Source organism: Asparagus officinalis, chromosome 8 (assembly GCF_001876935.1).
Source record: "Asparagus officinalis chromosome 8, Aspof.V1, whole genome shotgun sequence".
In the NCBI taxonomy this organism is placed as follows: domain Eukaryota; kingdom Viridiplantae; phylum Streptophyta; class Magnoliopsida; order Asparagales; family Asparagaceae; genus Asparagus; species Asparagus officinalis.
In genome coordinates this window covers 20,139,360-20,153,343 of record NC_033801.1, presented here as the reverse complement: position 1 = coordinate 20,153,343, position 13,984 = coordinate 20,139,360, and the positions used below count along the sequence as shown (strand labels likewise).

Sequence of the window (13,984 nt, the reverse complement as noted above, 5' to 3'; positions counted from 1 at the left end):
GATTATTCATGATTAGTGAGTTCCTTAGACATGAGTATGATATAGTCATCATTTGACTGCTGGTATGTCTTTGACGCTGCTAAACACTGACCGTAACAGGCAGTTATAAAAGTAGTGATTGGGATTGCCAAAAGTTGAGTGGGAGATATAGTCTTACAAGATTGAATATGTCATCCTATTCCATGTATACCATGATACATTTGGAAAGGAACGGTGTCTCGACCACTTGAAGAGTGAGAACTGTGAAAAACGCATGGCCATGCTCAGATGGATTATTAGTAATCATTTGTACTAACAGTTCGATCTCAAGAGTTCAAGAAACATATTTGGCGATAAAGATGAGTTTCATCATATAGTCAAATAAGACATTAAGTGACAAAGGAATTTTAACATTGCACACTTGTTTCAAGGACAAGTGGGAGATTGAAGGAATTGTATCCTTTAATCGAATGTGTAATTACTAATTATGGAATGGGACATTTAATGGAGATTTACAATCCGGTTATTTTAGGTAGTCATAGTGCTTTGCTAGAAGCCAACTATGATTTATGGACTTTATGTTATAAAGTTCATTGCTATTATAATTGGGTCCTACGAGGTCACACCCTAAGAGTTTATGGACTGGATATATTGGGAGAATTATTATATAAAGTATATAATATAAAGTTATATAAGATATAACTTCAAAATAGAGTTTATTAATAATAAGGAGTTATTGTTAAATAAAGGATAAATTTATTTATAAATGTTATAAAAGATAATATTTAATTATAGAATTAAATATGACTTTAATTTGTGGATTATAAATAAGAGTGGTTTTTCTTTTAGAAAATCCAATCCAATTCTACTTTTTCTATATACGTGAAAGTGTTACTACTTTCTCTCCCAAAAACCTTTCATCTTCAACCTAGCAGTTGATTTCTAAGGATCCAGATCTTTGCTCGGGTGGATCAACTAGAGGAGTTTTCAAGTGAGACTCTTAATCTCTCCATTAGAGAAGGCTTTGAACACGCATCAAGAGGTAATCGTTTTTCCTTTTTCTTAATCCAATTGATTTATGCAATAGATCCTTCGTTTAGATGTTAGGAAAACGTTTCCTGCAATTCCGCTTAGAGCATCTAAAGTTTCTACAATGCAAGCTACCTATCCATCATGCTTGACAAGCTCCTCTCTACACTATGCTTTATTATTCTCATAAACTTTGACAAGGTAGACTGATACCACTGTTGGTTGCACAAATAAACACCACAGAAATGAGGAGCACAAGAACTAACACAACACAAGGTATTTTTATATGGTTCGAGCAAACATGCCTGCATCCATGATTCTCTCACTTGGAAAACTCACTATCTTCATAAATCAATACAATTAATACACACAGTACAAATTTTGAGTGGACAAGCTTGAATGCCCTCGCACATCTCACATCTCTCAAAGAACCTGAGAACACAGCTCACTCAAGAGCTTCAAGAGGCCTATTATCACACTACTCAAAGAATCTGAGAGCACCGATCGCTCACAAGCCCTAAGATGATCATCCCTCTCGCCTGAAGGATGACTTTCTCAACACTAGCACACACTCTTTTATAGGCTCCAAAGAAAAGTGTTGGGCTTTGATACCACTTGTTGTGTGTGGCGGTCAAACCGATAGGGTGCTGAGAACAAATACCAATGCCAAGAGAGAAAGCAAAACAATCCAAAAATAATGGCACAAACACAAAAAAATAAATTTTACGTGGTTCGACAAGTTGCATACGTCCACGAGGCAAAAAGGGGATGAGTTTTCACTAAAAGAGAAGAAGAATACAAATAGAGATTACAAATCCACAAACTAATCTTTCACACAAAGCTCTCAATCTCTCAAACAAAACCCTAACCAATAGCTCCAGAAAAGGCTCTTTTCTGTGCTCCAAATATCCCCCTTTTTTGCTCTCCAAACCCTAAATCGTGTTTGGTATTTATACCAAACTCAAAACCAAATCAGAACAAGAAACAAAGACTGGGCCTGAGCCGATACACGGTCGACCGCGACAAACACAGAACTAGAAAATTAACTATAGTATTCGACGGTCGACCGTGGCAGTCGACCGCACCCAACTCCAAACTCTCGGGTTTGATTACAGGGTTTGGCAGTCGATCGTGGAAATCGACCGTGACGGTCGACCGCACCAAGCCCTGAATCATACCCAGGGTCTGTGCACGTATTCGGTCGACCGGCATAGCACCGCGGTCGACCGAATATGACCAAAACTGTTCCCCTGCTTCCAAAACCTATTCTTCTCCAATTTCTTCATCAATTCTACAAGAAGTTCACTAAGCTCCCTTATAAATATCATGAGCACTTACCAATGTTGGCCTTCTTGTTTTGATGATGTTTAACAAATAATTTACATCTAATATTGTTTGTCTAGTATTTGTGTTTTGTATTTATTCTAGGCAAACAACAAGTTAGAGGATGGATGGAATCGAGCATTCACGATCATATCAAATGGAGGTTGGCGGAATTGTGGAGTGAAGCTTATGAAATTCAAGTTCAAGATCTAAGTTCAGCTTCATCCGTATAGTGTACCAAGTCAAGCTTATTGAAGATCAAGATCGGCTTGGGTAATCTAGTTTAGGATTTATATTATGTGTGTTAGATACTTTAAGCTCAATATAATATGCACACACATTTTATTGGTTTCCTTGTATATATATGTAGTCATATATATATACAACACAAGTTTTGGTTTTCATGTTTATAAATATGAAATTACATATTTTATATTTATTATTGTGATTTGGTTTAACTACTTAGATATGAAACATATGAGTATTAGTGAAAGCAAAATGGTTTCATTTTATATTGTATTTGTAAAAATATTGTATTCTTAGTTTTTGGACTTAATAACAATCATATACATATTTTGTTAAGTCTACAAAATCATTGTGCAAAGTTTCAAAACATGGTTTAGCCTAAATGTCAAAATTCATATGTTTATATTTTCGTGTTTTGGACTATTTTGCAAAATAATGATATTTTTCATTTGGGAAGTCCTTTTTGGAAACCAATCATTGTAGCATATTTATTATCATGTCTATAATCATTTCCCAAAGTTTTATATTTTTTGGAATTTGTTTGATATTTTTAAACAGGGTTTCAAAATCAGATTTTCATATATCAGTTCACGGTCGACCGCCACGGTCGACCGCGCCTGAGATCTTTCGTCAGTGGGCAGCAGAGAGTTTCCCGGTCGACTGCCACGGTCGACCGTGAGTTCAGAATTTCCCACGGTCAACCGCCGCGATCGACCGCCAGCTTTCAAACCCTCTGTTCAGCCTTTTTTGTGCCTCGCGGTCTACCGCGAGTTTTCCACGGTCGACCGCTGATTTGACCGTTGGTTTCCAACAGCTATTTTTCTGAGCTGTTTGCTTTGGGCTTTTTTGTCATTTGTTTGGGGTTTTTTGCTGTTGTTTCCTCTTCATATATAAACCCCCAAACCCCCTTCTATCTTAGTTAACCATGAGAGTGTTTTAAACAAGTTTAAGAAAGTTTTTAACTAAGGTTTATGGTTGGTTTGAGTTTGGTTTAAAACTGTTTTGGTTTTCACAAGTGGAGGAGATCATCTACTTGTTTGGGCTTCAATCTCTATCTCTCCATCTTGTTATTCAGAGAAGAATCTCTAAACTTATTTCTAGCTATTTATTATTTTTTTTATAATTTCTATATGCTAGATTTTAATTGAGTTTAGTTTGATTTTGATTTCACTCATTGTTTACACTCACCCACTTGAGCTTATTGTATTTGCATTCATAATATATTTGGGGTTGTGAGAGTTGTAACATTGAGTGTGAGCTTTTATTGTGTTCTCATCCATAGTAGAGAACAAACATTTATTGAGCCTAATTGTGACATTCACTTTGTAATATACTTGTACATCGAGAGGAGTGTGTGGTGAGAGTCGGGGATCGTTCCAAGAGGAGTGGCGTCGGTTGAGGAGCCTAGGGAGAGGTTGTAACCGAGCACTTGAGGGAGACACGGCTAGGTCCAACACTTGTGAGGGTGTAGAGTGTGATTGCAAGAGTGTTGATTGTAAAGTTTTCGGTTAGCTAGAAAACCGAGTGTGAGGTGTAAACGTTATTCGGGTGAGCGTCCCCAGGAGTGGGGAGCGGAGACATAGGACGGAAGGTCCGAACTCCGTGATCATTTGATTGTGTTTGTGCTTTGTCGTTTATTTATATTTGTGCTCATTGCTCATATCGCCATTGTCTTATCATTTATATGATCCACTATCTAGTTCTTTTTGTTTACCCTTATGTTAGTTTACATATCCTTGCATATATCTTGTATATCTTTTTGGTAGGATATATCATCTTGTGCTAGTTTATATATCCTTGCATATATTTATCATATAGGATATATATCTTGTTGTTCTTATTGCTTATCCTAGCTCATATATCTTGTTGTATTTCATACTTGCTAGGATAACTCATTAATTAATTTTAATTGGCATTTAATCGGATTAGATTAGCANCAATACACTATTCCATCTTTATGCATGACCTTCAAGCTTCCTCTTTTGAATTCTCTAATGTTAACTAGCTTTTCAAACTTCTCTAGGCAATACTCTTCAGTCTTTATTTATGCGATTTGAAGAGAAGCCAACATTTTTTTTAGAAATATCTTTTTTTTTTATGTAGTCACCACTTCTTTCTTCCACAAACAGAATCTCACCCGAGATGAAGTGAATGTGGGGCTTTCACTTTGTTCGCTTCAACATATGTATATAATAACCTCATCCTAACTAAGTGAAGGCGACCAATAAAGATCTTCCACTATCGCCGTACCCAATAATAAGACAGTGTTATCATTGCTCCAAATGATATCTGGCACTTTATCTTAGCTTCGGCAACTATCACAGCTTTGAAGGGGATCTCTTCTATGATAAGAGCTCCTACCTATGAATATAACTTTTAACGGAGCACCCAATGCCCTTTGTGTACCCTATACACATTACACATAAATATACTCCACACCAAAATAATCAAGCAATAATAAGATATACGTAATCCCAGATATGCATATAGATGAGGAAAAAATATAATATCTTAAAAAGTCACCTTCTATACCATCCTAAGTGTCTGAGGTCTCAACTAAAATAAAATATCATCACTAAAGACGTAGTCTCTAAGACTCAACTATTTTGCACTAGCCGCCCCTCGGCTATTCACTTTATCAGTAGATTCATGATCATCTGACTCGCATGGATACCCTCAACATGACATCTTCCTTCTTTTAGTTCTTAATGAAATGGTACATGATCTAGATTTTATTTGATTTTTCCAAATTAATTTTGGTCTTTTGAATAACCAACAATTGATATTCTATCACAAAACAGAGTCAAATCATTCTCTACATGTTGATGTATGGCCAGGTTCTCTGAGAATTTGCACAGCGAGAGCGCCTCCAGTGCTATAGTGTATATCGCCGCATATTTCACTCCAAGCGGAAAAGCCTATATAGTACTGATTCTTACTACTCCATAAAATAACATTGTCATTCAGTAAGAAAATATAATAAGAATATAAAAAGAAGTCGACACTCTCTCATTTAGATCACTGACCCAATCGACATATGAATATATCCTTAGGAGAGTGTCAAGTCTGCCAAAGTACAATGCATAAATGCAATCTCACTTGAATACTGAGGACCCTCTTGGCTCATCCTAATGAGTCATACTAGTGTTAGATCGACACATACCCGTAAATCCTACTGTAAAGGATGCATCAGGTTTTGTACACATATATGACTATCGACTACACTCCTATAAGGGATAATCAATATTCACTTATTTTTTGCTTTAGTGTTGGGACATTGCTCTATACTTATAGTCTGACTCTTAATGATCAGAGTCCCAGTGTTCTCCCTATTGTGCCATGTCAGCAATATGTCATCAATAAATGATGATGATATCTCAAACTCTTATCAGCTCTGTGTAGTTAGACACAATTGTCTTCATCGATCACTATGAAACCATAGCACAATATGATCTAATATAACCGAATAAGTACTGCACATTGGAATATTGTTTCAAGTCATTCGGTAGAGCTATTTAACTTAGGCATCATTTGCTCAAGTCCCTTGTCTTTGAAACACAAAAGTCGATCCGCATTAATCTCCTTTCTAGTTTTCAAGGAGAAAGCTGTCTTGGTGCCCATCTTTTGTTAATTTTATTAGGATTTTTTATTTTTCATGAAATGAGTATCGCGCCCAGGGCGCTTCCCTGAACAACTACCCATCACAAGTCTCCAAGATTTATTATGATTTTTATAAATAAATTTTGGTATTTTAAATGAATTTTCCCACCCTCCATAGTTCACAAAATTTTAGCAAAACTCCACAAAGTTTTAATTAAGAAATCTAGTGGGCCCACATAATAAATTTCTAAAATTTCTTAAAAATTCACAAAAAATTAGAAAATAACAAAAAATACTTTTTTGAAAATTTCTAGAATTTTTATTATTTTCTATATAATTTTCAAAATTTTCTTAAAAAACAAAATAAAATTTTTGGAATTTAAAAAAACACAGAAAGCTCAAACATTTATTAATTTAAAGTTTATATTAGGAAATTCCCTGAATTTTAAGATTTTAAATTTAAATTTTAAATCAAAATCAATTTTTAGAGAATTAAAATACTTTATTTATAACTATTCCCTTAGGGTTTCAAAACCCTAGGGGACTGAATCATAGTAAGGAGGTGGCGACCGCGACGGCAACTAGTATGCCGCCTCGAATCCCAGCGAACCCTAGCCACTTTCACCCTGCATCGAGATGGAAGCCTCTGGTGCCAAAGCTGGGGATTAGCTTGCCACCCTCGCCCCTCGCCAGCGTCCCAAGAACTTGTCGGCTGTAGCTAAGGCTTGGCTTATGTTTTTTTCCAATCCAAAAAATGAAAAAAAAAACTTTCTTTTCCCTTTTTAACATATTTGAAAAAGAATTTTGATAAATTCCTTATTTATCAAAAAATTATAAATCACTGATTTAAAAGAAAGCCCACTAATTTCATACAAAACTGAGCCTTTTTCATAGATTTGACATTCAGGATGTCAAAGATTGGATTTTTTTTAATGACAAAAGTTGAATATTTCATAAAAATTAAACCTTTACATAATAAAAATCATATTTTCCTATTCTATGGTCAAAATCACCATTAAAAAACTAACGAAAAATTCTAGATCTGGCTTTGATACCAATGTAGAATCTGAGTAACTACACACATGCAATAGGTTAAATCTATATCTAGATTATGCATAGAAAAAATAAATAAATACTAGCATGCATCTAGGAAACGTAAACAATAAGTTTATGTATGCCAAACGGATCGTTTCTGTAGGATTACTACAACTGTCTTGATCAAATGACTAAGAACGACCACACTGTGCAACTGGCGAGAAGCCTACATATATCACCGGAATTGCAGCATATAAATCATGAATTCAAAGGGAGAAGGAGATGACGACTTTTATGGCATATTTCTGTCATCACAATGTAAAACCCTAACTTGTATACATATAAGGTACATGATATTATCTCTAATCGAATTAGAGATAAGAATCCTATCCGTCCACTTATTTTGGGCGGTCCCACCTATAAAACCCAACAATAACGAACAGTAAATAGAGAATTTTTTTAAAAAAATGCTCGTGAACAAAATCTGAGAACTAAGGCCCCATTTGGTACGCGGGAATGGGGTGGAATGGAATGTCATTCTCGCTTCTCATTCCCTCATACCAAACAAAACTTGTATTTAGATGTTGGAATGACCATTCCCATGGAATGACCATTCCCACTTTTTGTGGGAATGAGCATTCCAAGTGAGAAGATAGGGAATGATCATTCCCATTCAAGGGGAGAATCAAATTAGTTTTTTTTTTCAATTATACCCCTAATAATAATAAGAATCAATTTAAAAATCATGGTTTTTGACTGCGTATTCTCATTTTCTCTCAGCTACTAATTATATTCAAACAATAGGAATTTTTTGCGGGGTAGGGATTAAAACTAGTGGTATTTCTCTCAGCTACTAATTATATTCAAACAATAGGAATTTTTTGCGGGGTAGGGATTAAAACTAGTGGTACATATTTCAGTAGCATATTAAAACTAGCGGTACATATTTCATTAGCCTATTATATCACAATTGCTCAACATAGGAGCAACACAATTTAATATATAAATAGATACAACTGAAACTATATATTATTTGCCGATTGAAATTCTTTCATGTCAATATTTTTTTTGGTCAATTAAATTTTTTTGTTTATTCACCAATGTTTAAAGTCTGTTATTTTCACCAGCATATTATATTCTTTTTGAACTTTTGCTATTGTTTTCCCACCATAGAGAACTATATGTACCCATTGCGTACATGTTTGATTGTGGTTCATGCACAACAATAAATCTAACTTTTGATTGAAAAATATTTGACCCAATATTTATGAAAAGAGAAAACTCTCGCTGAGAAATTGGCCAAATTATTAAAATTATCAAAATCATATCATGTCTAGACTATATATAGAGGTATAAGGGCATTATTATAACACATACCTAGATTAATATAATATATGCAGAAATAGTGAGAATTGTTTAAAAAATATAAACGAAACATACACCTGATCGATAACATGCGCATTAGTATAACACATGCCTAGATTAATATAACATATGCATAAATAAATTTTTTAGTTATTATCATTAATGTTTATTTTTATCTTATTAAAAATCTATGTTGTTATAAGGGCATTATTAGAAAATGAGAGTTCATTCTCACTTGTGAACTAGTAATACCAAACATGGGAATGGGAATTAGATTTTCATTCTAGCTTCATTCTACAAACGCACTCAAACAAGAGAATGGGAATTAGATTTTCATTCCATTCTCACTTGACTTTATTCCCACGTACCAAACGAGGCGTAAGGTGTTCTTCTTCTATACTAGCTGACCTACATTTTATTAATGACAAGTATCTTTTTTCTTATAGAATAAGCAAAAAATAATAATAAAATAAAAAATAAAAAATAAAAAATATAAAAGAAAAGAAAAACTATAACTTGAAAAATGTAGTCTTGCAATAATTTTAATGGTAAATAAGTTTGCTATGGAGACACCTATATTTCTCAACTACAATTATGCACATTAGTTATAGCAGTTAGGCTATATATATAGATTTTGGAGATGAATTAAAACATATTTTGATAGAAAGATTAAAAATTGTTGCCTCATTGTCGATATGTAGAGGTATATTCTATTGAAATAATGGAGGTTGGAGTTTGAACAGCACAAACTGATGCATAAATAATTTAAAAGACAACTACAACATGTAGAGAATCATTTAAGTCAATTTTTCCTGGAAGGTTTTTAGAGTTTGATATGAATTTTTCTGCTCATAAAAATTTTTTCTGGTGTGATTTATTTTTTAGAAGATATAGCACCTTAAAATATTAATACTTACATTATAACAGAAAATATATATGTATATATTTCATCTAAAAATTTTGTCATATATATATATATGTGTGTGTGAGATCTATATATATAGAGAGATAATTTTCCTTTCTTTTGAAGGTATTTTCATTTCACTTTCCCTTTCCATTTATTACTTTGCGGTTGCCCGCCCAATACGCCAACAATAGATGGAAGTTTAGGGTTAGGAATTGGGTGGTTCATTTTCAGCTTAATTGTACTTAGGGGCTGTTTGGTTGCACACTTTTTGAGAAAACTTTTCTCAAAACATCTGACAATGGCAAATTTATAGTTAAAAGTTTTTCAGAGATTTCTGTAAATTGTGTTTGGTTCAACAAAAAATTTACAGAAATATTTTCTATAAAATATCAAAACCTACCAAATTTTACAAAAAGCAATTTCCTCTCAAAATGAGAGAAAATCACCAGAAATCTAATCTGATACATACCATATTTAATTAAAAACCTATCAAATCTTGTTATTTTCTATAAAGTTATGAGCTATTTTCTTGTTTTGAACCAAACAAGCAAAGTACAAAAAACAAGAAAATTGGTATTTTTTGATTTCTCAAAACTTTTCTTATAATTTTTTTAAGAAATACAAGGAAATCATATTTTAGGTGGAAAACATTTCCTATAATTTCTAGAAATTGAACCAAACACCCCCTTAGATACTCTATAGTCTCCTTTACTTTTCACTTATATAGCCTAGCTTATTTTTGGTAGCGTTTATACACCATTTTTAAAAGTTGCACTTATACACCCTCGCCTGTTTTGGCAACCTTTATATACCTTAAAGTTTTAAAACTTGTATTTAAATACCCAAAAATTTATAAATCTTTCATTTAAATATCCTCAGTCCTGAAAACTTTACAGCATTTAAGTGCAAGTTTAAAAAACTTTAAGATGTTAAAGTTACAAGTTTGAAAACCTCATGATATTTAAGTGCAGGTTTTAAAAACTTTAGGCTATATAAATATTGTCATAAACAAGGGAGGGCATAAAAATGAAAGTTTTAACAACTCTTAAGGCATCTGAGTACTGCCAAAACAATTGAGGTACATATAAGTGCAAGTAGGGGAAACTATAGGGTATTTAAGTGCAACTAAGCCGTTCGTCCATCTTCCCTATACCGGCGGTAACAAAAAAAAGAGAAGCCCACTCGATACTTGGCCCATAACCCAAACCTGTTACGCGAAAAAAAACCTGAAACGGCCTCGCCCCTCTCCGACAGCCGACCCCAGCGATCCAAACCCTAGCTCCGCCTCCGCATCATCGTCGGTTCATCGAGGTAATTTTTTTTTTCCTTTTTTAGCTCTTCTTTTCTCTTTTTTATGTCCTCTCATCCTCTTCGTCCCCTATAAGCTTTAGTTAACTGATCTGGAACATTTGTTGATTAGAGCTTAATGTCGATTGGTCCGTAAGTTCAGGGTTTTTTTTATTTTAGTGAAGCAAGGTGTTAAATGAGCAACCCTGGAAAAGAATTGATTGAGGCCGTTCTGTTTCCACTCTACGGCGATCACAGACTCCGTTTTGTATGAAAGTCAAAAGTGGCCCAGCCCAACCCAAACAAGTGATAGTATTAAAAAAAAAATTAGTTAAAACCCGACCCGCAAACCCAAAACCGACCCGTTAACTCATTAAAGCCCAAATCCATGCCCTAACTAAACCAATTCTCCTCCCGATCTCTTTCCCAAAACCCCTTCATCGCCGCCGCGTCCCACTCTCCGCCGCTTCTCGTTCCTCGCAGCCGCCTCCTCCTTCCCCAAAACCCTGAAACCGATCGCCGCCGCCGCCTCCTCTTCTTCTCTGGAGGCTTCTTCCTCTTCGCCGCCAGCCCTCGTCTTCTCTTTTCAAGGTAAGTTTTTCGTCTTTTTTTCACTGTTTTTATTTTTATTTTATTTTTCTCCCACTGTGATTTACTTGTTGGTAAACAAATATGTGCATGATACAAATTGAACCTCTTCGCTGCGGAAAAGAAAAATACAGTTATACGGAGTTCAGTGAGATTTTGTCGATGAAATTGTCGGATCTTTTACGCGGTTTGAGGATCCAATCTTGATATAATATAGAAACGGTTCGACTGAAACAAATCTTCATGCTGCAGACCTGAAAAATTCCAACCGAGCGGAACTAATCATTGCAAGAAAATCAATTATTATAATTATATAATTTAAGAAATAGCCGAACGTCTGGGTGCTAGGCGCAGGCTTAATCGCGCAGCCCGCCTAGTGCTTTCTGTGTTGGGGAAGATGAGGGGTGATTGGCTCTGAAATGGTGTTTGCTAATGATTGCAACCTAAATGTCGCCATTATGTATATAACCGCCTACGTGACAAAATTCGAAGAAGCCTTCAGCATGGTTGTGCCGATGAGACTCTCTGGGTGTAAGGCTGATATTCTTTTTCTACAACTCGTTGGTAAATGCTCAACGCAGAGCAGCCCAAGTTGTATGAGCCTCTCGGTTCTTTGGTTAGATATGTAAGTAGGTGGAGTCAGTTGCCAGACAATCCCGAACTCTTGAAACATCCTCTCAGACTTGGGGCAATTCGTACCTGAATCTGATCCCTCTCTTCCGCTGTTCTTTGAGGCGTATTTCTTTTTTATGCCTATTGTTGGAGACGCCTCTTTCTCCGTTGACTCCTAGCGCTCTCTCTCTCTCATTCATTTCGTTAATTATCGAGGGACTCTCTTCTCTCTCCCTCTTCACAATCTAGTGGTAGATCTGTGGAGACTGCGACTGTAATGGAGAACTTTACAGTTGGGTTTGAGAGGATTTTGTTGCTTTTACTCAGTTAAAGGGGTTGGTTTTCGGGAAATTTGCTGAGTTGTTTCATTTTCTTAATTGAAGATTGGTTTTTTATTTATGCATATTTAACTCACTCAATTACATGTTACTTTTTTGTAATTTATTTCTGTTTGGCGTTCATGTAGTTTTTGTACTGGAATTCTTTTGCTTGATTTTTAATTAAGACCGCATCTCTTTATCAAATATAAGCATTGTTTTTAAAAATTTTCCTTATATTTAATAACAATCTAACAAGAAAGGGATTAGTTTTGGGACCAGGATTTTAAATTTCTGTAGATTCATTTTAAGAGTCTAGGATGTTTAAAGCTGAGGTGTGGCATTTTTGTCTTGTTGACTGTGTGGCTTAAGAGGATGGACGATTTATTGGGTTCAACCTGTGTCAATTTATCAATTTATAGGAAGGCTGCAATACTCTTCTGCAAATGGTCAGGGGTCCTAACCATGTTTTATTTACACGATTTGACATTTTATTTGTTTAGATTTCATTTCCGACATTTGTGATATGTATGCACATTATCTAATATGACCCTCTGATATTTACTGAATATCCTTCATATTTGCAGTAACGATATGTAATTTTGCCATCCAATGTGTACCTGAAATGTGATATTTAGAACCATGTTTATAGTGCAATGATCTCATCTTTCTCAACCATAACTGAGCAACAGATGCTTTGGGTGTAAATGGATGGAGAATTCTTTCTGTAGGCTTATTCTTCAGACATGTTTTGCTACTCAAGTTTTTTGCTTTAGAACAGGAAATGTGGAAAGCAACCTAGCATGTTATTGGGTGACATTGTCAATAGACATCATGAAAGTTAGATATTGACACATGTTTTTGATACATTATGTAATGTAGGCGAGATTGAGTGGGATTGCTAAATATAGGATGACACAATTAGTGAAGAAAACTTGCCAAGGGATTGAATATCATCTTATCATCAGTCCATTCAGTTATCCTGGAAAGAACACAAATGGGGATTATTTGATACAATTTAAGCTGTGAACTTCAAAGAAAATCATGGTTGTTTGTGTTTGGTTGCTATACCTCATTTCTTACTCATAAATTTCCTATAATATAACAACTATTTCATTGTGTTTATTTAATTTATATGACTGGCTTTCTTTTCTCAGTATCCCTGGGAAGCTCCTTATTCTGGTGTACAAATATTATTTTGAATAAAATTTTGTCTCATATGTTTGTTTTTCTCTGATAATAATCATTTGAATAGATAACTAGATTTTTTTTAGTGTTACCTTTATATTGCAATTAGATGCCACAGTTAATTTTAATTGTTTAAAGATTCCAATTGACATCCTTTTTCTTGTGATAAATAAATGCAGTGAAGTAGATACACTAGTCCTAAGAACATGGCAATGAATTGCACAAGATCACTGAAACACATCTATACCATTGACAAGGCCATTAATATGATTGCCATCAGAAGTTTCGCTGCTGGTCCTAAATCAAAAAAGAGTGGAAAAGGAGCTGGCGATGCTCCAAAGGAGTCTGTCCTGACCAAAGAAATGAAAAGTACCACTGTGTTTGGAGCCAATATCTTGAAGGAGGGCACTGATCCTAAAATACTGCCAGATTCTGAGTACCCTGACTGGCTGTTTCACTTGCTAGACAAACGACCTCCACTGAGTGAACGTTGAAACTCTTCCATATG

At 34.8% G+C, this 13,984-nt stretch overlaps 1 long non-coding RNA gene across 1 annotated transcript; it reads left to right on the top strand.

Moving 5' to 3' along the window:
• LOC109822434 lies at positions 10,635-13,965 on the top strand. The gene is made up of 3 exons (XR_002242121.1): positions 10,635-10,795; positions 10,952-11,362; positions 13,656-13,965. It is a non-coding gene; the product is annotated as an uncharacterized LOC109822434 (long non-coding RNA).